This window comes from Coptis chinensis, chromosome 4 (assembly GCF_015680905.1).
Source record: "Coptis chinensis isolate HL-2020 chromosome 4, ASM1568090v1, whole genome shotgun sequence".
In the NCBI taxonomy this organism is placed as follows: Eukaryota; Viridiplantae; Streptophyta; class Magnoliopsida; order Ranunculales; family Ranunculaceae; genus Coptis; species Coptis chinensis.
This window is the reverse complement of record NC_141459.1, coordinates 76,016,096-76,040,549: the sequence shown is the minus strand read 5'-3', so window position 1 is coordinate 76,040,549 and position 24,454 is coordinate 76,016,096. Positions and strand designations below refer to the sequence as shown.

Genomic DNA, 24,454 nt, shown 5'->3' with positions numbered 1-24,454 from the left:
AGCCAAATCCAAAAGGAAAAGGTGTCTTGCGTGGATAACCCGGAGATTACTCACCAAATGCCCAAGTTAATTCTCACACCCACTCGAGGTCGCAAGAAAGTTGATAACAAGATTGTCTATGAACCAGAAAAGATTCTCGTGGAGCCTAAGGTAACTTATGTCCCCACCATCCCACCCAGCTTCTAACATTCCGATATATCTAGTGTTGTGCAACCCGCCAAGAAAAACCGGTTGAAGGAACTACCGTGGAAGTAAGTAAGAAGAAGCCATCACGAGTGACTCCATCCGCCACTCCACTATTTGTTACCAAGCCAACCGTTCGAAAAGAAGAGAACCGATATTGAAGAATCCGCCAAAGACCGCTTCCTTCAAACTAGTGAATACCGTAAAGGATGACCAAGATAAGGAGATTTGGCGATGTATTTCAGAATTTACGATTAATATCCCATTTCGACCGCCATCAAGCAAGTTCCCTCATATGCCAAGTTCCCCGAAAGATCTAGTAAAGAAGAAGACCAACATTCGAAGAAGCTTTTATCGCCAAAGATGTTCATCGCACTCTACGTAATCTATCGGGTGTGAAACCGAAAAGATCCCGAAGTCCAACTGCTACATGCAGAATCGAGATTCTTTGGAGGAACAAGCTTTATTAGATTTGGGTGCCGCAGAATCTTCTACCATATTTCGCCTCACGAAGTTGGGCTTGAAGGATCTAAAACCAACCGATGTTACTTTACAAATGGCGATAGATCGCTGAAGATACCTAGAGGACTCATTGAAGACGCCATAGTCAAGATCGAAGATTTCTATTATCCGTTGATTTCATAGTACTAGACACGTAACCTACATCCGGTAGGCGATACCAATCATTCTAGGCGTAATTCATTCTTGGCCACCGCAAAATGCACTCATCAACCGGTCAAACGGTAATATGACGCTATCCTTTGGTAATATGAAAGTCGAGACCAATGTTTTCCATATGTTACAAAGAACCACGTGAGGTGTGTACCGCGGAACGAGGTATGCATGATTGAAGCGCTAGCACAGATTATCTAACTTATTCATATCCTGGCCGACGAAGTTATTAAAAGCTCGACAGCACTCGATTGTGAGGAACTTAGTGTCGAGTCAATCAATGCGATTTTGATTCATCACCGCCTTGATGACATCAAGTTCAAAGAAAAGCTTGAATCACCTATGCTTGATAAACCACCTAAAGAGCTTAAGAAGGAGCCACTAAGCTAGAATTGAAGCCTTTACCGCCTACACTCAAGTATGTTTTCTTGGGAGATTTGGGAACCTACCCAAGAGTCATTGCATCGATCCGACTACGGAGCAAGAATCCGTGTTAGTGGCACTTTTAAAGGAACACAAGTCACTATAGGTTGACAATTGATGATATCAAGGGGATCACCCTATGATAGTTCAACATAGGATTCATCCGGAAGAGGATTCCAAGACTTCTAAGCAACCACGAGGAGGCTTAATCCAAAATGAAGGAAGTAGTTAGAGAAGAGGTCGCCAAACTCCTTGACGCCGCATTATCTACCCTATTTCGATAGTCAACGGGTTAGTCCAGCCTTCAAGTTGTGCCAAAGAAAACCGAACCACGCTGATCGAGAAACGAGAACAATGAATTGATACCAACCAGATTCAGACCGATGGAGAGTTTGCATCGACATGTGAAACCGAATAGCGATCAAGGAAAGACCATTTTCCATTGCCATTCATCGATCGATGTTAGAAAGATTAGCCGACAAGCTTACTTTCATCGCTTTTTGGTTTACTCGTGATATTTTCAAATCCATATTCACCCCGAGGACCAAGAGAAGACCACATTCACATGTCCGTTCGAACATTCGCCTACCGTCAGATGCCTTTTGGTCTATGCAATGCACCGCCACTTTTCAAATGATGCATGATGAGTATTTTTTGACGACATGGTGGAGAAATACATGGAAGTTTTATGGACGATTTTTCAGTTTTGATCATCTTTTGAAGATTGCCTACACCATCTTTCCTTAGTCCTTAAACGCTGTTGCGACACCAACTTAGTTCAAACCGGGAAAAGTGTCACTTCATGGTAAAGGAAGGGATAGTGCTAGGTCACCAAGTTTCAAAGGAAGGAATTCTAGTAGATCGAGCTTAAGATTGATATTATAAAGGATCTACCCAAACCAAGAACTCAAAAGATATCCGTGCCTTCCTAGGTCACGCTGATTCTATCGTCGATTTATCAAGGATTTCAAAGAAAATTGCAAGACCCATTTTCATTTTGTTAGAAAAAGATATTGTCTTTGATTTTGATACATCCCGCGCTGAAGCTTTTATGAAGTTAAAGGAAGCACTCACATCGCCATTCAATCATTCGTATACCCGATTGGACCAAACATTTGAAATCATGTGTGATGCATCCGATTATGCTATAGGAACTCGCTCTAGGACAAAGAGACAAGAAAGTGCCGTATGCAATCTACTATGCTAGCAAGACTCTAAATGGAGCTCAGATTAATTATTCTACCACCGAGAAGGAACTCTTAGCCGCTTGTTCATTCTCTTGACAAATTCGACAATATCCGATAGGTTCAAAAGTGATTATCTATAATCGACCATCATGCCGCCTTTGCGCCATTTACTCGCTAAGCAGGATGCCAAGCCTAGGTTGATCCGATGGATACTACTTTTACAAGAATTTGATTTGGAGATACGCGGATAAGAAAGGAACAGAGAATGTCGCTGCTGATCACCTTCTAGATTGCTAGTGGAGAATACGGAAGACAATTTACAAATCTGGTGAGACTTTTCCCCGATGAACAGTTTGTTCAAGATATCGGCGCCATGGGTACGTACCACATTGCAAATTATCTTGTGACCGACAAGGTACCATCACATTGAGCAAGCAAGAAAAAGATTTATTCTACTCAAAGGCCGATATTATTTTTGGATGATCCATACTTATTCAAGAAGTGTTCGGATCAAATTGTTCAAGATGCATCCCGTGATTGGAACAGAATCCATTCTATCATTCTCATGATCACCTCATGGAGGACACACTTTGGCCCGCAACGCATCGCAGACAAGGTATTACAAGCTGGATTCTATTGGCCTACTCTTTTTAAAGATGCAAATATTTATTGCAAAGCATGTCCGAGATGCCAATTTTGGGTAGATCTCAAAAGGTTCGAGTGGCCTCAACAACCGATCCTTATCTCGTAATCTTTGATGTATGGGGTATAGATTTCATGGGACCATTTCCTCCTTCTTTGGTTACACCTATATTCTACTAGCTGTGGACTATGTTTCAAAATGGATTGAAGCAGTTCCTACGAAGATCACCGATCATAAAGTCGCCGTGGACTTTCTCAAGAAGAACATTCTACCAAGATTTGGAACACCGGTGAGCCATCATCGCGATAACGGTTCTCACTTCAGAACCGTATTTGGGAATCTTATGGCAAAGTATGGAGTAATTCACAAGCTAGCTTTTTACCATATCATCCTCGGACTAATGGTCAAGCGTAGTTTCAATAGGGAAATCAAGAGTATTCGAAAAGACAAGAATCCATCTAGGAAAGACTGGTCTCTTAGACTCCAAGATGCACTATGGGCATACGTAACATCATTCAAAACACCCATAGGGATGTCACCCTATCGCTTGGTATATGGAAAAGCATGTCATCTACCCGCTGAAGTTAGAACATAAAGCCTATCAAGCAAAGTGAAAGAGATGAATTTCAACCTAGATCAAGCAGAGAAAAGAGGAAGCTTCCGATCGAATTAGAGGAATCGAGAAGTGATGCTTATGATAAGTCAAGGATTTACAAGGATAAGACTAAAGCATTACATGACGTAAGAATTCTGAAGAGAGATTTTGAACCCGACGTAAGGTTCCGGGTACAACTCTCGCCTAGAAATTTTCCCCGAAAGTCGAGATCTAGATGGATTCGACCATTTATAGTAAGACATGTCACACCTTTGAGCTATTGAAGTAGAAGACATAAAGAGAAGGACTCGCTTCAAAGTCAATGCTCATCGACTAAAGCCTTTTCCTCGAGTTACCCTCATCGAGACGGAGGCCATTTTTCTCAAGGATCCGGGTTTATCAAACCACCGCTGAAGCGGAAAATCGGGTAAGTTACCTACACACCTTAAAGATTACATTCTATGTCTTGTCAACCTCATACTCTGCCTAGTTTAAGTTTTTGCATGAGGAAGCCAAGCCGCCGTAGCTTGACTCCTTAGGATCTCATTAGTATAAGTGCAACCGATAGCCGCCCCTCGATTTTCATAACTTTATCATTTATCGAGAGGAGTTGCAAGCCGAGTCAAAGTCTCATAACTCTAGTAGAATCGAAAGTATAAAATGTCTATAGGAAGTAAGCATGTTGTTGAGAGATCAGTTTTGGAATGGGAATTCTAGTCTTGAGGATCCGACTTTAAAAGACTCACATTACGCCTTAGGATCCGACGTAAAAGACCTATCATTCTTTGAAAAACTTTCGCTTTTAATTATTCTGATCACTTCATTTCATACACGAAATTTTGATTAGGAACCCATGCTTTAAGGTCCGGTAGTTTTCAAACTAATGTTAAGATTTCCTTTCCCTTTACATGTAATTTTAGTCTTCTCTAAAAAAAAAAAAAAAAAAAAAAAAAAAAAAAAAATTATATGGGTTTGGGCCAAATCAGTTCATATTTCGGCCCAACAACTCATTCTCTTCCCCACATCACCTCAAAACCCTAACAGAGATTCGCCACCTCCACCACCACCACCACCCATTGCCGGAAATCAGTTCAGAAATCATCCATCAAGAATTCCAAACCCAACCACTCAAGTGTGCGTCTGGGACACATCAATTTTACACTGAACATTGCGTCCAGACGCAACAAAGCAAATTTTTTTAATTTGTTCCACCACCACTTCATCCCATTTTTATATATCATTCACAACACAGCATAAGCTACCCACCATTGCCAAAATTCGAAAGACACCATCAAATTTCACACCCCGCCAAAATCAAAAATTTTGAACTCAACCTGTGCGTCTGGGACGCATAGGATTACACTGAAAGTTGCGTCCAGACGCATCAGCTCGACCAGTGAACAGTAATTACAGTTTCGCCTTTTGGTTGTCGTTATTCGTTTTCCTTTGTTTGATTATTATGGAAGTCTTAAAAGAGATACATCCAGAGTTGAAGTTTGGGAATTTGTTCGAGAGAGAGGGTCTCTCGACACACTTTGGAAATGCCATATCGACGTTGAGTTGGGATGTGTTTTTGTATGACGAGAGTGACTCGTATGATGAGGGTCTAGTTAGACAGTTTTTCGGTGCTATAGACCATTTCATACCAGAGACGAGTGAGCTTGTGTTGAAATTTGAGACAGACGAGTTTAAGTTGACGAGGGAGATGCTCCAGGAGTTCACCCAGATTCCGATGTACGAGGGGGATGAGACACCTATACTGGGAGGATTGAAGGATTACCATGGACGTCTTGGCCCACATACAGAGGTTAATCAAGCAGGCCAGACAAAGACCAAGTCTCTGCAGAAGAACCAGCAGCTCGCATACAAATGGCTTTGTCACAACGTAGTAGGCACGGTGAGTGAGAACACTTTATACCAGCCCGGTCTACACTTGCTTTGGATGTTGATGACTAGGGACGTTAGAATCTGTATGTGTAGATTTATTCTTCAAGGTCGGGGAATATGAAGACAAAGAAGGTAGAGCATTCTAAGATAGCACTCCCGGTCATAGCCACAAAAATCATGGAAGGCTTAGGATTTAGATCAGCTGCTCGGATGAGACTCGAGAGCTATGATCCTAAGAGTATTTTGGCTACAAGGACCGCAGGAGAATGGAGCTCCGAGTACTTAGATGTGATGGGACAGCCGACGACTTCTGAGAATGCACTACACCCCCATCGAAAGTATGATTTTGGAAACATAGCACCCTATCAAGCCATAGAGGATCAAAACATGAGGGGCTGCTATGATACATATGCAGAGGGGAATGCGCGCTTGTTTGAACATCGAGGACTACCGGCAAAGACCACACATACATTCGGGGACCGACGAGGTCGATAGATACCCTGGCTAGTAGTGTTGACGAGATTAAAGAGCGGGTAGTCAGCCGAGAGTCAACCGAGAGGAGAACGAAAGCAGATTGAGGACGCCGTAACGCCGTGAGGTCACCACGAGTAGTTTTGAGCACGGTTTGCTCAAGAGGATTAGTTACTTTAATAATCCTCGTATTTGTTTTGTTTCTTGAACTAATGATATTTGATTTTCTATTTTGTAAGCTTAACCTTTATATGACAGAAAAGATCAAATATTGATATTCGCATCAATGGTAATATCCTACCTTTTTCTCATCCACTTCATTTACTTTTTATACATTGAGGTCAATGCATGCATAAGTAGGGGGGGAGGTGTACTTTGAAACTAATTTCAAAATTAGTTTTCAAAACAAAAACATTTTTGTTTTTATATCGAAGAAGATGAAAAAATGAATTTTAATGATGAGTCCGGGATATATATTCTATAATCGCTTAGTGTTGAATTTGATAGATAGTTGATATTATTGATTTCATTGCCAGCTTAGACTATTTATTATGCTCGACATAGTTCTTATTGATAGAATTCTTTATCAAGGCACCACCATAATACTTAGTCAGCTTTGTGTACTTTTGCTAAGAGAGATTTAAACCCCCTAGTAAACCGGAAGTAGAATTTTTAGACTTAGCCCGTGAGAGACTTGAGCTTTATACTCATTCTTTGGAGAGTTCTTATTTAAAAACCGAAGTCTTAGTGACTCATCATCTTTCAGCTTCTTTATGTCGTTGTAATATAGTCTCATTATTCGTTGATTTGGTTAATCACGGCGACATCAACCGGGAGATAGCCATTAGGTCTTGTAGTCTATTCAAACAGAGTATCATAATCGATAAGTCAAGTAGTGAACCCATTCAAATTTTATCCCACCTAGTAGGACCATCATGTTAAACCCTTTGAGCCTTACAATAAGCCATTTTTCTTTTCATAAAACCCTTGACCCATCACCCAACTCCGCATGAGGAGTATAGCCAAAATCTTTATCACCATACCCATATGTTTCGAGAATACGAGGGCACAAGGAGGAAGAAAGACCACAAAAAGGAAGATTACAAGGAAATATCGAGAGATACAATGAAGTCCATCATTTTGTTCAAGAAAAAGAAGCTAGTGGAAAAACGAGCATATCCAAAGACTAATCAAGGATATACCACATCGAGCTTTAAAAAAAAAAAAAAAAAAAAAAAAAAAAAAAAAAACGTAAGAAAAAAATGGATGGAAAAGCTAAGACAAAGGAAGAATTTTCTCTCAAAATACAGAATTTGAAGAAATCTTCCAAAGAAATAAGCAAAACCCTTAGTGTTTTCGGAAACAACCTTAGAATCCTTTTTACCTTTCCTTCATAAACCAATACCCAAGCCAAGTTACAACCCATGACTTATCACTACAAGATGGTACAAAAGTCTAGAATAGGTGAGAGGATGCTAAAGTGAAGGACCCGACACTTCATATGTGATTGACATTCTTTCCATGAGACTACTTTTATTCGTAAGTCCGGTCTTTCAAGGTAGTATGTGGGATGTTCAGATGCATTATTCTTTTCCCCACATACATGAGGTAAAATAGTAGACCATCTTCCTCGAGAGATTCTTTTCTCGAGAGTATGACCGGTGAGGATTGAAAGTCAAGATTATCTACCTATGGTAAACTAGGGATTCCGCTTTCTTGGATAGGAGAGTATAGAAAATTGACTAAGTACACACATAAGCCTTGATTGAGAATTTTGTCAATTTTACTATCTCTCATCATAATCTATGAGTCTTTGCAAAGAATGAAATGTAATTAGCAATGGAGATTGTCTATCGGAGTAAGCACAAAGTGGGTAAGGAATTTCTCTCTCTGAAAAATACTATCATTCTTGAACATGCTATTGATTGATTTTGTGGGTATATCACCGAAAACCCTCACGAGACTATAACTCGTCCTTTTTGGGAACTTAAAGGTTTAAAGCCTTGTTGCATATGGTAAATGCAATCGCGATGCCCGCGAAAATGAGTTAGGATTTTATTTTTGTTATTAGGATGTGATTTTGATCACTTATCTATTTTTATCTTATTTGCTAAGAGACTAGCAAAAGGCTAGTTGGGAGTTGTGATAAGTGCTCAAAAGTGCTATTTAACCCTCGATTATGCCTCTTGTTTAGCCATCTTAGTGGACTAATAGTGTTTATAAGTTGTGTTTTAAGACTCTACAGTGAAAAAAGAGAGTTTTTGTAGAATATTAGAGAAAAATGGGGTAAAACGGCAATTCGAGCATTAAGGATCACATGGGAGGCCCGTGGACAATCATGGAGAAGGCCAAGGAATTGAGCTGTTAAAGGTGCGACTTGGACCTATATTAAAGTCTATTTGGAAGCCCAAGGCCAAAGGATTCGCTGCTTGGACCAAAGCCCGCGAAAAGAGGATAGAAGGATAGAGCGTAAAGAGAGAAAATCGGCTTACGCTATCCTGGGACGATGGATCGAGCGCCCGTGACGCATTGATTGAGTCCGGGACGATAGATCGAAATGGCCCGACGATTGATTGAGTCCGAGACGATGGATAATGCGCCTAGACGCATGAATCGACAATGTAGCCAATTCCTTCTCGGGACATGAAGTTGGACTCTGAGAAACCTATTTTTGTATTAGGAAACAAATGACGGTTTGGAATGCTTCTAGAGCTCATTGTAACCCCTATAAATAGAGGACCTAAGTGCCTCATGTAATTTGCCAATTCACTTATATTCTTGTCTCCGTAACTTGAGGCGAGAGAGATTAATAATAAAAGATCGGTTTTAACTAGTCGAGTCTTAATAAATTAGTCTTTCTAGTCTTATGTTCTTCAACTCTTCTTCTTCTCGCTCTTCGTGGTTCTTCCTTCTATATGGAAGGCTAATCTTCTCCTTCAAGGGAGAAGATGAAGCCCGATCTTTAAAGTTTAATGATTCTTCCGGTTCATGGTGTTCTTCAATCCAAGTTAGTTCTTTATGTTTGTAGTTATTAGTTCCATTGCCCACACCGGGGATGGAAGTATAGAATAGTGGTTTATGTTTTGCAATATTAATATCATGCTAGTGTTCTTTACTTTTCTTCTAGTAGTGTAATTCTTTAGAGTTAGGGAAGTATTCTTTGTGTTGCAGCTTTGAGGGGTAGCTCAGGGAGTGGGCCCCAGGGGAAGTATTCTTTGTGGTTTGCCTTAAGTGGTGATTCATTGAATGGTCAGCCCTATTAGGAAGTACCTTTGATGTTGCTCTTGGTAATACATCAATGGTCAGCCCGAGCTTTACATAAAAGGAAAGAAGATATTAATAGCATAAACATAGGAACAACCTTAAGTAGAGTTAATTCTTAACGATGTTTCATCCAGGGGCATCGGCACTCGCCGATTGCCTAATTGTAGTCTACTTGTAAGAACAACCATGAAGCGTAAGATCATAGATTAAAAGTATTGGTGGATTCTAATCTCTTGAATTCCCTCTCTTATAAATTCTCAATAGTTTAGTTAGTTTAGCTTAGTTTAGCATTAGAATCTACAATCTCTACAATATTAGTTTTTTTAATCCCTCAAACCCCTTTCCAAATTCTCGTTTTTCACATAACATACACTTAAAAGTGGAACGATACCTACTCATCCTTTATTTATTGAGGGGATAGTTAGGTTTTGATACGCTTCTCTTTTGTTCAACGACCATATACCATCTACTTACGCAAAAAAAGAGAGAGTGTCAATCTTCCGTCTCCTAACTCTGATTCAAGTATTTGACTAGCTAAAATGATCAGGGCAGAAAACTCTACATAATGGTATCTAGCTTCCAAAAAATGGTCGTACAGTTTGGAATATGAAGATAAAGCCAAAGCCTGTTACTATTTAGTCCAAGCCCATTACTATTCTAAATAATATTTCTAAAATATTTCCTAAAATATTCTTAGAATATTCCCTGGGATATTATATTTTATTTGTAACCGTTAGATTTAGATTAGATAGATTGAATCTAGACCATCTAAAAAACAATAAATAGAAGGGTCTAGTTTTAGTTTTTCGGATGGAATGGTTAGCATTCCATCAGTAGGAGTAGAGTAGTTTACTACTTTCCTAGTGTAATGAAGAATTTAATTTACAGTTTTTAATTAAAATATTTTTAATTCAGTTTTATTTTCTGTTAATTAGAATAACAATTTAGTTATATGATCTCGGAGCAAAAACTCTGCCCGAGTGAGGATTATATCTGTTAGGGAGGGTGTTTCGATAATTATAACGATTAGGAACTGAGTAAGTTCACCCAGAGATGAGGTTCAGAATCGATTCCACGCGCTAATAACACTCGTTCAGAGATGAAGAGTCATTATTAGGGATAAAAAATCGAGACTAACTTTTTTAACGGAGATATGATTCCCTCAAACAGATTTTCTATATCCGAAATCAAAGTCTATTTTCTTTTATTTTCATTATTTTCTCACCTAAATTCACTTTCACAAACATCACGTGATCAGATTAATTTTTGTTTATAAATAACGTTTTGCAGTTTTATTGAAATGCGAATGAAATGAGAAACCCGACCGCTGTTTTACAGAAAGATCAAGAAGAGTGGAGAAAGTTGATAGGGTTATATACTAAAATCATTACTTTTGTATTAACTCTAATTCTTCATATTTTGAATGAGAATCATATGGGTAAATGTTATGCATATTATATATGTTATTAGTTATATACATGTGTCTAATACTTTATGTTGTAGATTATATGGTGTGTGGTGACACACAGAAGATCATATCATCAGTACCTTATAAAGTATAAGTAAATGTTCACAACCTAGATGGATTTTGACAAACCATTGGTACGGTTGTAGTATAATCTGGTATTAGTCTATCTTGACTACAAGATTACACTAGTGCACTTTGTGTGTATTGAACAGGACCAAGTGAGGTTGTTTATCTTTATACTAACTATATAAGAGAACAAATACCTCTGTTATTATGGATGTTTGTCCTCTTAATTCGGATATAATAACGGGCACTTACGTGCATTGTACATTGCTTTAAGTCATCAATGAGTGAGATTCATATGTGAATCAACAAACTCGATGGATTGGGTAATGACATTGTATGTAAGGTGTGCTGTTGATTATAGAAGGAATCCGTGACCCGCAAGAAAGTCGGGCTGATGATGTCCCCTTAAGGAGCTCATAAGGATTGTCATGTAAACCTTGCAGGTGGATTTAATCCGACATGATAATGAGGTTGGGTGGTACTACTCAAGGACATAAGAAGTTGATTAATGTAGTTGTCAGTAACTTGACTTAATCAACGGGCATTCGATATCTTAACTCGGGGAGATCAACAAGCATATAATATGGACCCCATACATGTAATTTGGGATTAAGGCGGTAGTGCAACAATGACCTTTAGTGAAATAAACCATTTGTTTACATACTTGGGCCGTGTGTTCTGGGCGAACATGGGAAGCCCAAGCCCGTCAGGAGACTTAACCCTAATTTCTCCTCATGGTCCATGTTGTAGCATATATAAAGAAACCCTTTTCTCTTGGCCAAAATATTCAGTGATTGCTCAAGAAAAGTTAGTTCCAAAATTCGGTTCCAACTTTGTGAGTGAGAGAGGCCAAGGAAGAAAGAAAGGGTTGGTAGATCGTTGCCCACACAACGTCCATTCTAAGGATAGGAATACAACAGAAGATCAAGAGGTTGCTGATTCGTATTCTCAGAGATATCACAGCTGATCTAAAGGTATGATTCTAACCAAAATCCTGAACACCCTTATTCCGCTGTGCATGGGTTTTCACGGTTTGTAGTCGATGACATGCAACCATAACGGTTCCTACAAAAGCTTCGGCCTAAGATGTGGCTTTGTATGTGGAAAAGGTTATTGCCGAACTTGAAGTGGCAGCAAAAGAAGATGTTGTACTTATTGAATTGTCTAAGCCATCAGTGAACAAACTAAAGAAACTACCACTTTTAACTCAAGTTCTTACAAAGAAATCACTTCAACATGAGTTCCTAGATCACGGAGTGCTGACGCTTTTGAAGAATTGGCTTGAACCGTTACATGAGGGAAGCATGCCCAACATAGTGATCCGAACTGCGATACTCGAGATACTAACTAATTATTCAATTGATTTAGAGAAGTTTGATAGGATGGAGCAACTGAAGAAAAGTGGTATGGACAGGGTTATTATAGGCCAGAATCTAGTTAATAAGTGGAATAGGCCAATATTCAATAACAATATGACACGGTATGTGGACGTGAGAAAGGAGGATGAGGAAAGAGTAGTCTACAGCAGGCCATCAAAAGGACTTAAAGGACCTGCTAGGTTAGAGTATAAAGAGGTTGATCTTGATGTATCACAATTTTTGGAGAGGGACAGACCACGACTACTCTCTTCAATGCAACATGCTGTGAGACCAGAATCAATGGTGATGGATTTTGTTGAGAGCCCTCTTTCCAAGATTGACCCTGCAGAAGTTAGAGCAAGGGCAGGGCAAATTGTCAGTGATCAACGACGCCTAAGGTTGTCTAAAAATTTGCATAACTTGAAATCTTGAAATAAAAGGCCACTTCAAGCTATGAAGCTCAGCGTGGAAGGTAGACACGTCGTAGTCTGCCTTTAGGCAATTGAGACACATAAGGGGGCTCACATGAGTTTTTCTTGTTGGTTGTATTGAGTTGTTAGTACTTTCTGATATATCATGGTTGTAATGAATATATTTTTGGAATTAGCCTTTTGTGGCAAATACATTTTTTGAATGTGTTATTTGCATGTGGCATACTGTTTTCTTTGAAACTGTTAGGGGTTAGGCAGACCCACCCCCAACCTGCATTGATTTATAACCTTGAGTAAACAACTCCACTTGCATCTTCTTCTACTATTACATTAAGCTTATCTTGCAGATGACCTATACTAAAATTAATTTCTACATCACTCATGCTATATGTTTTTGCTAAGAAATCTGCTCCCCATTTACATTCTCTATAGATGTGCTTAATCCCAATGCTCTCAAAAGCTAGTTTACGATTCCTAATAGACTCCATAATGTTCAAGCAGAACCAAGGAGTAGCCTCCAATCTATTGACTATGTTAACTGCTCTCAATGAATCTGAGTTAACCACTAGTTGCCGTAGACCTATTGTAGTAGCCATATTCAGGGAGATATCACATAGGTACTGGGCCAAGAGATAAGGCCCAGACCACAGTATGTATTGAGCCAAGAGATAGGCCCAAGAGATACTAGGCCCCATGAGGTAAACCTAAGGGAGGGATATAAGAGGGAAGAGGAGTGGGGGCTAACAATGGAGGCATAGAGGGGTGAAGAGAGAGAGGTGAACTCTGCGCTTGATCCCGTGATGGGTAGTGCGTAGGGCAACCGAATTGGTGCGCGGCAGATCCAAAAGAGAGCGGAAATACGAAAGTAAATTGAGATGTCGGGTAATGGGTCGCGACAAATGGCGCCGTTTTGTGGGGACAATTAATAAAATTGTATCTTTGTCGGATCGATTAAAAGTTTGATTATTAAAAGTGGAGCTATGGATCGCGGAAAGGAGAGCTGGAGGTTTGCATATTCATCAAACTCAAGATTTGGAGTAATGGAATCTTCTAAGTCTTCAAACTGCAAGCCGACATCAGAACACCATCGGAGAGAGATTGATTCAGTTCGGGTAACATTTTGTTGGGCAGTGGATATTTGAAGAAAATCTCCATCTTAACTTTGAGCTTCAGGTATTATCTTTAATTTAGTGAAGTGAACTGGAGATTTAGATCAAGGAGGAATGGAAAATGGGTTATTGTTGGTTCTAAACGTTATTGGTTGATATCGATATCGGTGTCGACTGTTGTTACAACGCACGACGCCCATAAGTGTAATTTTGAACTCTACATCGGTCCTTCAGATTGAGTAACTCTATATCTGTATGAAAATTGGTTGTGGTCTCTTTGACTCCGATGCCCAGTTCTTACTTTTCATCTCACTTTACCCCACCGATCTCTGACCTTTGTGGTGTTGAAGTCGTAAAGGTGGGGCATGTAGCGGCTACTCATGAAGTGTTGGTTGAGCAACTCCAAGTTGTCGTGGGAAATGGATTTGGAATGAAGGAAAAGGTTGAAGAGGGGACTGATGCCGGGGATGAGAAACCGTCTTATGTCGAAGAAGAGCAAATCTTAGAAGCCGAGGCAGTGAGTGGCTTCCCTGAATCTCTTTCAAATGAGATTCTTAGTCACAGAGACGAAATTTCTGCTCAAAACAGAGAGTAACCGATGGTTGCTGAATCAACTGAGGAAGTTCTTAATGAGGTAGTGGGGAATCAAACAATGGACTCTCAACTCGTTGCAGATAATATGAATGGGAGAGTTTGTGTTATTGCAGATTCAAACTCATCTGTCAAGCTCATCAATGAATCTCAAGCTGCCGATGCATGTGCATTTCAATGTGGTGAGGTTGAGACTGTTTTTTTAGTCAAGCTTATCGAATCTTCAGTTGCCTTTGGTAAATGTTCTACATGAGGACCGTAACATAGGCACTCATTTATCTGAAATTTATACTAGTGAAGAGTGGAATCGGACTAGTGATGCGGAGGTGAAACAGATATTGTAGATGGGTTGTCGAACCCAAAGTTGTTGAAAGTTTAGATAAATTTCCTTGCGCAGATGGCAAACCGAATAATGGAAATGAGGTTAAAGAGATGGGTGATTCTGTGAAGTCTTGTTTGTTGTTGGATGATTCATTAGCGCACGGTGTTAGAGAGTATGATTCGAGATAAGGCAAAATGTTCATATATCGAAAGAACGCGTAAAATTACTCAAGCTTAATAGTTTAGAAGAACAGTTGTATATGTAGATACCTTGAAGCCCGAAACATCCCATGGAATGGCGAGCGCGACTAATTACACCATGTGTGCAGAGAAAGAAGGCGAAGTTTTCAGTTTGATTTAGTCTAGGGTAAAGTCAAGAGCCATCCTTGGTGGCCTAGACAGATTTTTGACTCTCCGGATGCATTGGACAGCAATGAAGTATAGAAAGAAAGACACTTTTGGTAGCTTATCTTGGGGACCAAACTTTTGCATGGAATGAAGCATCATCAATCGAAACTTCGAACACATTTCTCCCTAATGGAGAGGCAAAGCAATTCGAGAATCTTTCCATACCGCCGTTAATTATGCTTTAGGACGAAGTTACGTAGAAGAGTAGAAGCTGGGGATGGTTTGCTCGTGCACACCAAAAGCTTTATCGCGAAGGTAGAGAGTCTCGGTATTGATTGAAAATGCCGGGATTAGGGAACAGTGAAAAGAGTAAGGGATGGTCCGAACAACTATCAATGTGTGACGTCTTTTTGAGTCCGGTAAGCTTCTCGAATATATCAAAGCATTAGGCTCCAAAGCCATGCAGTGGAAGTGATAGACTGGAACTTAAGATAGCTCAGGCTCAACTGTTGGCTTTCTACCGTTTGAAGGGCTATGCTCGACTGCATGAATTTTATGTCTATGGAGTGTTGCTGGAGGAAAATGACAACAGTTTGATACCAGGTGAAAGGAATTAACCCCAGCAAGTGATTGAGCATGAACCGCTGGTTTCTTATAATGATGAAGAAGCGCTATCTGAAAACGCTAAATTGAGAACTCAAGATCAGACTACCAGTAAACATGAGTATGGTTTTGATGGTGGTCTGCACCACTAAGCTTCCATCTCTGCGTCCTAATATGCGGGATGTTGTCAAGATGCTCGCTGATGCAGATCCTTACATTATCGTCACTGCAGAAAAGAATCCCAACAGTTACTGAGGTTATGTTTCGGTGGAATGCATCGGGCCGATCAGATCTTCGCATCCATTCCAGGTTTTTAGGACTTCTTCTTAGTCCATTTAGGCCTGTTTTGTTTTCACTTTGATGTGCTTGTCTTGTAATTATGCCGCTAGCTTAGAGACAACGTCGAATAGGCTACATCAGAAGATCTGGCAGTTTCTAGCCGTTGTGTGCTCTCATTGTAGTATTTTGGCTTGTCACTGTATGATATGGCTGTTGTGTAGATTGAGAAATGGGTTGGACTGTCGTACCTCGAGTCCGAGGAATGGAGTGGGTCAATAACAGAATCCACTTCTTTTCGAAAGATAATTTTTGCGAGTATTCAAAAGGGGTTCTCGATTAGCAAGATGGGAACAATAAGTGTTTGACAAAACAATGGGAGAGCCCTTTGCTGGGATCGAAAATGCAAGAGACAAAGGGTCGAAGAGAGTGGCCCCAAGTCCTGGTCGAGCCCGTGGAGTGGGATGAGCCCTCCGCAAACCCAAGACGCACGAGATACATGGGGCAATGAGAGTGCCCCAACAGGCTCGGGAGCCCGATCGAGCCCGCGGAGTGGGATGAGCCCTCTGCGGATCAGAGATGTTAGTGATACATGGGGCAAGGAGAGTGGCCCCAAAGCCTGGTTGAGCCTGCGGAGTGGGATAAGCCCTCCACGGATCCAAGATGCAAGAGATACATGGGGCAATGAGAGAGCCCCAACATGCGGGAGCCCGATTGAGCCTGCGGAGTGGGATGAGCCCTCCGCGGATCAGAGATGCTAGTGATACATGGGGCAATGAGAGAGCCCCAACAAGCAGGAGCCCGATCGAGCCCGCGGAGTGGGATGAGCCCTCCGCGGATCAAAGATGCTAGTGATATATGGGGTAAGGAGAGTGGCCCCAAAGCCTGGTTGAGCCCGTGGAGTGGGATGAGCCCTCCACGGATCCAAGATGCAATAGATATATGGGGCAATGAGAGATCCCCAATAGGCGAGAGCCCAATCGAGCCCTCCACGGGTCAGAGATGCTAAAGATACATGGGGCAAGGAGAGTGGCCCCCAAAGCCTGGTTGAGCCCGCGGAGTGGGATAAGCCCTCCACGGATCCGAGATGCTAAAGATACATGGGGCAGGTGGAGCTGTTCCTGGGTGTGCATTCCAAAGGAGAGTGGAGGGGTTCGAGAAGACCCTTCGCGGATATGTCGTGAGGCTATCCGAATGAGTGCGGGGGGGATAAGCCCTCTGCGGACCCTCGTGTCCGAATCAAACATGAGGCAGGCTGAGCTGTTCTCAGATAAGCATTTTGAAGGAGAGCGGAGGGGTTCGAGAAGACCCTTCGCGGATATGTCGTGGGGCTATCCGAATGAGTGCGGGGGGGATGAGCCCTCCGCGGACCCTCATCACCAAATAGCGCGTGGGGCGGCGAGTCGTCCCGACCGGGCGCGTGTCCGGCCTCGAAATGGATAGGATCCGCGACCCTCGTGGTCCAAACAAATGTGTGTGGGGCAAGCAGAGTTGTCTCGGACCCTCATGTCCAAAGCCTCGAGCGGGATAGGATATCGCGGACATGAGATCCGAAGTCGAGCACGGGACAAAGCGGAGTTGCCTCTCATCGACTCCACTCCGAAAGCGAGACGGCGGGTGGGATGAGTCCTCCGCAGATGAGATCCGAATCAAACAAGGGGGCAAGGCGAAGGCCTCATCGACTCCATTCTGGCGAGAGACAACGGGGGATGAGTCCTCCGCAGAAGATGAGATCCGAATCAAACATGGGGTAAGCCGAAGTTGCCCTCATCGACTCCACTCCGGAGCGAGACAGCGGGGGAATGAGCCCTCCGAGAGATGAGATCCGACTCGAGCAAAGACAGTGGTGGGGATGAGCCTTCCGGACATGAGATTCGAATCAAGCTTGGGGGTAAGCTAAGTTGTCCCTCATCGACTCCATTCCCCGAAAGCGAGACGGCGGGGGGATGAGCCTTCCATGAGCCGGAGTTCCAAATTGCAATGGGAGCAAACAACATATCCGAAAAACAATACTATTAAGTTCGACAAAAGAGAATTAGAGGGGACGAGGCCCTTTCATGGACGGGATATCGAAGTTTCATGAGTAAGTGCAAAGGGGATGAGACCCTCATGGAAGATAAGGTTGAGTTATACGAAAGGGAAATGAAAGGGTGAGACACTCCGCGGACATAGTGGTGAGTTCTTTGAAGGAGAGATGGTGGTGAGGGATACACCCGCATGACGAGGGGTAGAAGTTCCGGAAGGAGAGCAGCAAGGGTCGGGGGGCGCTCGCTTATATGGTAGTGAGTTATATGTGAGAGGTGGCTGGGTTGAGACACATCGTGGGCATTGTATTGAGTTGAAGAGAGAGAGCAAAGGGGATGAGACAGTTGAGTTCTACGAAAGGGAAATGAAAGGGTGAGACACGTTGCGGATATAGTAGTGAGTTATGTGAATGAGAGCTTATGACGGGGCTGAGACACTCCGCGGACATAGTGGCAAGTTTTCGGAAGGAGAGATGTGGGCTGAGGTGAGACACTCCGCGGACATAGTAGTGAGTTCTGTGAAGGAGAGATTATGGCTGGGCTGAGATACACTGCGGACATAGTGGTGAGTTCTCTGAAGGAGAGATGATGGCTGAGGTGATATACTCTGCATGACAGGCGTTGAGTTCCGAAGGAGAGCAGGTGGTCGGGGGCCTCACTACCGACATGGTAGTGAAGTTATATGTGAGAGGTCTTTGGTGGTTGAGACACATCGTGGGCATTGTATTGAGTTGAAGGGAGAGAACGGCGGGATGAGATCCTTCGTGATACGTTAATGGGGTATATGAACGAGAACCGATGGATTGAGTACTTCACGACATACTGGTCCAAAGAGCGAGTACATGGATATGAAATGTCCCGAGGAGAAGAAGACTATGTACGATCCACGGATATCGTGGATATCTAGAGTTCAAAGAGAGACACAAGGAAGTTTGAGGACTTCTCGGGTCCGCCGTCGTTATCGCCGCCGAACCCGAGAGGGGGCAAATGTAGTAGCCATATTCAGGGAGGTATCACATAGGTACTAGGCCAAGAGATAAGGCCCAGACCACAGTATGTATTGAGCCAAGAGATAGGCCCAAGAGATACTAGGCCCCATGAGGTAAACCTAAGGGAGGGATATAAGAGGGAAGAGGAGTGGGGGCTAACAATGGAGGCATAGAGGGATGAGGAGAGAGAGGTGAACTACGGCGGCTTGATCCTGTGATGGGTACGTCGGCAACCGAATTGGTGCAGCCGATCCAAAAGAGAGCGGAAATACGAGTAAATTGAGATGTCGCGGTAATGGGTCGCGACACCTATCATTCTGGCTCCTTGTAATCCTGCTTCAATGCCCAACATCTCCTGGACCAGGATTGATCTATGTCTCTGATGAGTCCTTCATACCTTGTGCTATTAGGTTGCATTGTTCCATCGTGGATTAAGCATAGCTGTCTGAGCCTCTGAGGTTTTTGCCACTAACATTGTGAAATGATCCTAACTGTATGCAGCCCTAACTGATTCAACAAGTATCTACTTTCTGCTGAGTCAGTTACATCCTTCAGCTCCTTCTGCAAATATACTTTGATCTTCCTCAAGATGTCATTAGAAACCTGTAGAACTGTGTGTCGCTTCCCTTTAAATCTTCTATTGTTCCTCTCATTCCAGATTCCATATACTACTGCACAAACCATTGCTCTTATTACTTCCGAGTCAGTTGAGTTCCTCCTACTCCTTTACATGACTGAATACCAGTACAGTTTTAGTATCCCTTCACACACACTATTCACTTGAACATTCTGGTGTCTCACATTCCGTTGCGAGACACTGCAATTTCGGTATAATGCACCGAGCAACTTAACACGAGAACCAAAAGTTAATTAACCTGGATTTTGTCCATGTTCTGTTCTAGAAGATTACCTATATAGGCATGATTTAGCACCTCCCCTGCTCGTTAAATGCACATGCCTAGCCAATGCAGACCCCTTACAGTTGAGTAGTTGACTAATCATTCAGCTTTCGGCAATGATTCTAGTACAACTGGTCTGAGTTTATTATCACTTTAACTTTCAGTAAATATTACTCCAACCAGCTTGAACAATCAAAGTATCAAAGACAACTCTGCAATGTAACTAAAGCTCTCCGTTCTGTGACTGGATATACCACCCATTTTATTACGTTGATGGAAAGAACAGATTCTAAAAGGTTAGTTATATGAACAATGGTTATATGAAAACTGGATATACTGAAATGCAAGGGACTGGGGCTAGCAACTAACTGCTGGGCCGAATGCATGGGTATATTAGAAAGTGTAGAAACTGCTATCTTGACTGGTTGGTTGAATGTATGGGTGGAATCGGATGCAGCTGCTGCAGTGACTACCTTCAAGAATAAGTCTATGCCATGGCAGATGAAAATGTAGATGGGATAAATGCATGAAAACTAGACACCCGTTTAACATCACTCACATGGAGAGGAGGAAATGTGGTAACTGACATCATAGCAAAGAAGAAACTTGACAGTAGGTTTAAGTTTTGAATGTAGTGAGAAGAATTCCCAATGAATATATAAATGGGAGACTCCATATGAAAAAAAACTGAGTAGCATGAACCAATAGTATAGGAGGTGACCACTCACCAGGATTGTACTCGTAAGCTTTTACTTCATCAGTTTACTGCAATTTTCAACTTTTTCAGCAAACAAACAACAAAAAAAAACCACTGGTTATACAGCCTGCCATGTATCTTATATAGAAAAAAGTTGTTCACAACCACTGAGCATGACTAAGTTCATTCAATATATTGTACTGTTTTAAAGGTAATACATCCATGATGTTTAACGACCATACATACAATTTAATTCTCATTGTCAAACAACCTCACCCATTACCTTAAAGTTTAGTCCTACAACATGACAACAAAATCAAATCAGATGAGCTAATATTCTAAACAGTTAAGATTGCAGTCACAAAAAGTTTTTTTTCCAGAAAGCTCTACTCAGACTGCAAGTAAAACCTGTTTAAGATGATGCATATCAACAAAAGGCCTCCAAGATACAGTAATTTATTCTCCCAGTGAACTCAAACACAGTCTAGAAAGTAATATCACTACATACATTCGCATCACTACAAACATTCAAGTATGAAAGAAACAAGAAAATTACTCAAAGCGTCAAAAGATATACGACACATTCCCTATAATTCTTGAAAGCAGGATTTACCTTAACAGTAAAAAAATGGGCTGGTATGGTTATCATAGTTCCCAACTTCCCACTTTTTCACAATGAAACATAACCAATGTTTTTGCTTTTCCTTTTTCCTTTATAATAGGGATGAACTAAAACAAAAAAAATTTCATTCAGGAACCAGACCGAAGAAGTTTGACAATAACACCTCCCACTCCCTTGAACCCATCTGTAATCTGTTCAGTCAAAAGCTTTTTCCCAGTCATCAACCACTTCAGTCGGTTCTGCTACATCAATAACACCTCCAATCTGAGCAGTCGAATTCGAACTGTGCACTTGTAATACCGATTCTGTACCTGAAGAACTTCCAATGCTGTGCTCCACTGGATTCTGAGTTCCTGACAAGGCCACAGCCATTGGTTTTGGAAAAGTATCTGGGTCCAAAGCCTTCCACCTGTTTGTTGAAGGAGCGATTGATGTTTCTTTCCCTTTCCACACCTGTGCCTGCACACTGGTAGCTCTAGACCAGTCCTCAGTATCCCATGAGCTATCCTCCCACTGGGTGTCCTGAACAACAGCCTTTTTCCATGAATCAGTTTTGGCGACTCCTGCTCCTCCCCAAGCATTAACCCCTGGAGAAGAAGCTGATGTGCCAGCATTCTGTAGAGCCACAACACCATGATATGCTGAACCATGATCTAACCTCCTTAGAGCAGTTGCTGCTCGGGCGGGATCACTAAATATAGCCAGGGCATTTCTATCGTTCAACCAGACCAATTCACACTCACCGCCAAACCTCAACACTAGCGTACTTATATCTCCATCACTTGGCAAATCCATCAGAGACACCACAAGCCGTGGATCCATGTCCACCAAAGCATCAAAAGCAGGAGGGTGAGATACATTCACTGGCGCAGAACCCTTGGTCCCTAGCAGTCGAGATGGTACTTTGGACTTGGTCGTAACATGAACCACTAAGAACCTCTTTGGCTCCCACCCTGCACCTTGAACTACAAGCTTCCATCTCTCTGCAATTTGCCTTACGGCATCTCTCTTGTCCTTGAGCATTGGACAGAAAACATGAACCCTAAGACCGTTAGTGTTGCCTCCTTTATTCTTCCCAAGAACTAAGAGCTTGAATCTCTCCTCGACAGACAAAACCCACTTTGGATCTCGCCTAAACAAGTCTGCAAGGAGGTCTGACATGGCCAAGTTCTCACCCAAATGCAGGGCGTCCAAGTTTGGAGGAGAGATATCAAAAGCATCTGCAAGAACACGTTTGCGCTCCATCTTTGCACACTCCTCATCACAGACAAGCTTCCTCTGCCCAATGGGAACTTTCTTGCCATATTCTTCCACAGGCTGAAGCGGAGCCGGTAATTTTTGAATAACAGAAGCTTCGAAAACAGAATCCATATGATTCCCGCCACTGCTTCCTCCAACATCACATGGCGCTTTGGCAGTTATCCGACCACATGAACAAGTAATTGTCACAGGAAACTCACATCTTACATCAGGACAGGGTGCTAAAGGATGACAAAGGGAAATGCATGTATGTCTGCAATCTCTTCGTGGAGCACCACATGTCTGCCCACAAGATGATTTTGGGCTAGAACCAAAATCACCAGAAGGATCACAAGGAGGTAGATGACATGTTCTTGCACAAGCATGCATACCACATATACGAGTCTTTCCACATAACTGATTGCATCTAATATCTCTTGACCCACATGGTATATTTCTGAGGAACACATGCCCCCCTACACATTCTTTCGCCACTGGAACCGAACAAGGTGGGCAGTCTCCAAAGTGGCAGCTGTGAGAAGAGGCATGGCCACAGGACTGGCTAACCAAGCATGGGTGTTGACAAGAGGGAGGAGGCGTCCCACAAGGTTGCGGAGGAGGGATTGATGTCTTCCCACAGGAACATGTCAAGTCACTGAATATAGTTTCCAGGCAAGGAGGGCAATGGCCAATATGACAGAGCGACTGGCACGAATGCTGTCCACACCTGAGCTTCTTACCACAGACCACTGAGCACAAGTGTGGATCCCACTCACCTGGAAGTTGGGTTTCAGAATGAAAGAGAGGACAGCACCTCTCACTGCACCTATGCCTACCACAATTCTTTTTCCGTCCACAAGGCTTGTCACATACAAAGTTTTCAATCATTTTTCTGGAGCACTCCACACTTTGTGAACAAGACCCACAACGACAACTTTGGCTAACAATGACCATACAAGGTGCACAGTCCCCAGCATGGCAAACCTCTTTACAAAAGTGAGTACCACAGGGAAGAAGCTTACCACATATCTGGGAGCAAGTAGGGATTGGGTCCAAGCAACTAACCCTTTCCTTCTGCAGCTCGGTCTTCCCGCAATAGCACGTCTTAATCCTCGAAGGCATCAATTCACACTCTCCACATGAACCCGGATGGCAAGTATTACCACACACATGATTCCCACAGCTAAGATTCCTCTCACATGCAGAGTTACACGAAAACACACCATCATTATCTTTTATCTCCCCTTTCAACGCCATTTCTCCACAAAGAACACGTTGGTATTCCTTCTTACAGAAGCAAACCGCATTTATCAATTCTCGACAAGGGTGACAAGGACCAGTATGACAAATTTTCTGACAGAAATGACGCCCGCATTCAAGAACCTTATTACATATCTCACCACAAGTAAGTAGAGATTTTCTATCAAAACATCTAGTAGTTATGACTTTCTTCCCACACGGGCATAAACGCGGAGGAGTAAAAGCTTTACAAGGAGGGCAAGGACCAGGATGGCATTGCAAAACACATAAATGAGGACACCTATCATCGAAATCCTCATTCTGGCCTCTCATAATCTCTCGATCAAGTTGTTTCCCACAAGGTTCACCACAAGAATGGGGTGTTAAATACAAATCAAAAGGCGGGTCATACCTCTTTCTGCAAAAACACATGTAGCGAATCTCCTTGGCTGAATTAAGTTGTGCAGATTGACAACCAGGGCAGCGCCAATTATTTTGAGTAGCTGATAAATCAACAGAAGTCGGAGCACGGGCCCATTTGTTAATACAGTTTAAATGGAATATAGAATAACAACTCGAACATGACCAAATCGGAGCTGATCTTTTCACCATATCGTAACAAATCATACATTCCAGATTTCCTTTTAAAAGCTTCTCTTGTATTTCTTGAACTAGTTGCGGCAAGCTAATATTCTTCTTATCTTCAATATTACCCCTGCTCAAATTTACATTAGAACTCGATGTAGGGTTTACTTTAGGAATCCATTGTTGACGATGGGACCCATCCCTTCTTCTTCGACTATTTGGCTGTTGGTTTTGTGGAAAGCTCATTTTTTTTTTTTTTTTTGA

The 24,454-nt window shown here is 42.2% G+C and overlaps 1 pseudogene across 1 annotated transcript; it reads right to left on the bottom strand.

The window, feature by feature from the left end:
- Positions 1-20,932: 20,932 nt before the first annotated feature.
- LOC147504847 (NF-X1-type zinc finger protein NFXL1 pseudogene) lies at positions 20,933-24,436 on the bottom strand (annotated as a pseudogene). The gene has a single exon (XR_015193146.1). The product of XR_015193146.1 is annotated as an NF-X1-type zinc finger protein NFXL1 pseudogene (transcript).
- Positions 24,437-24,454: the final 18 nt, after the last annotated feature.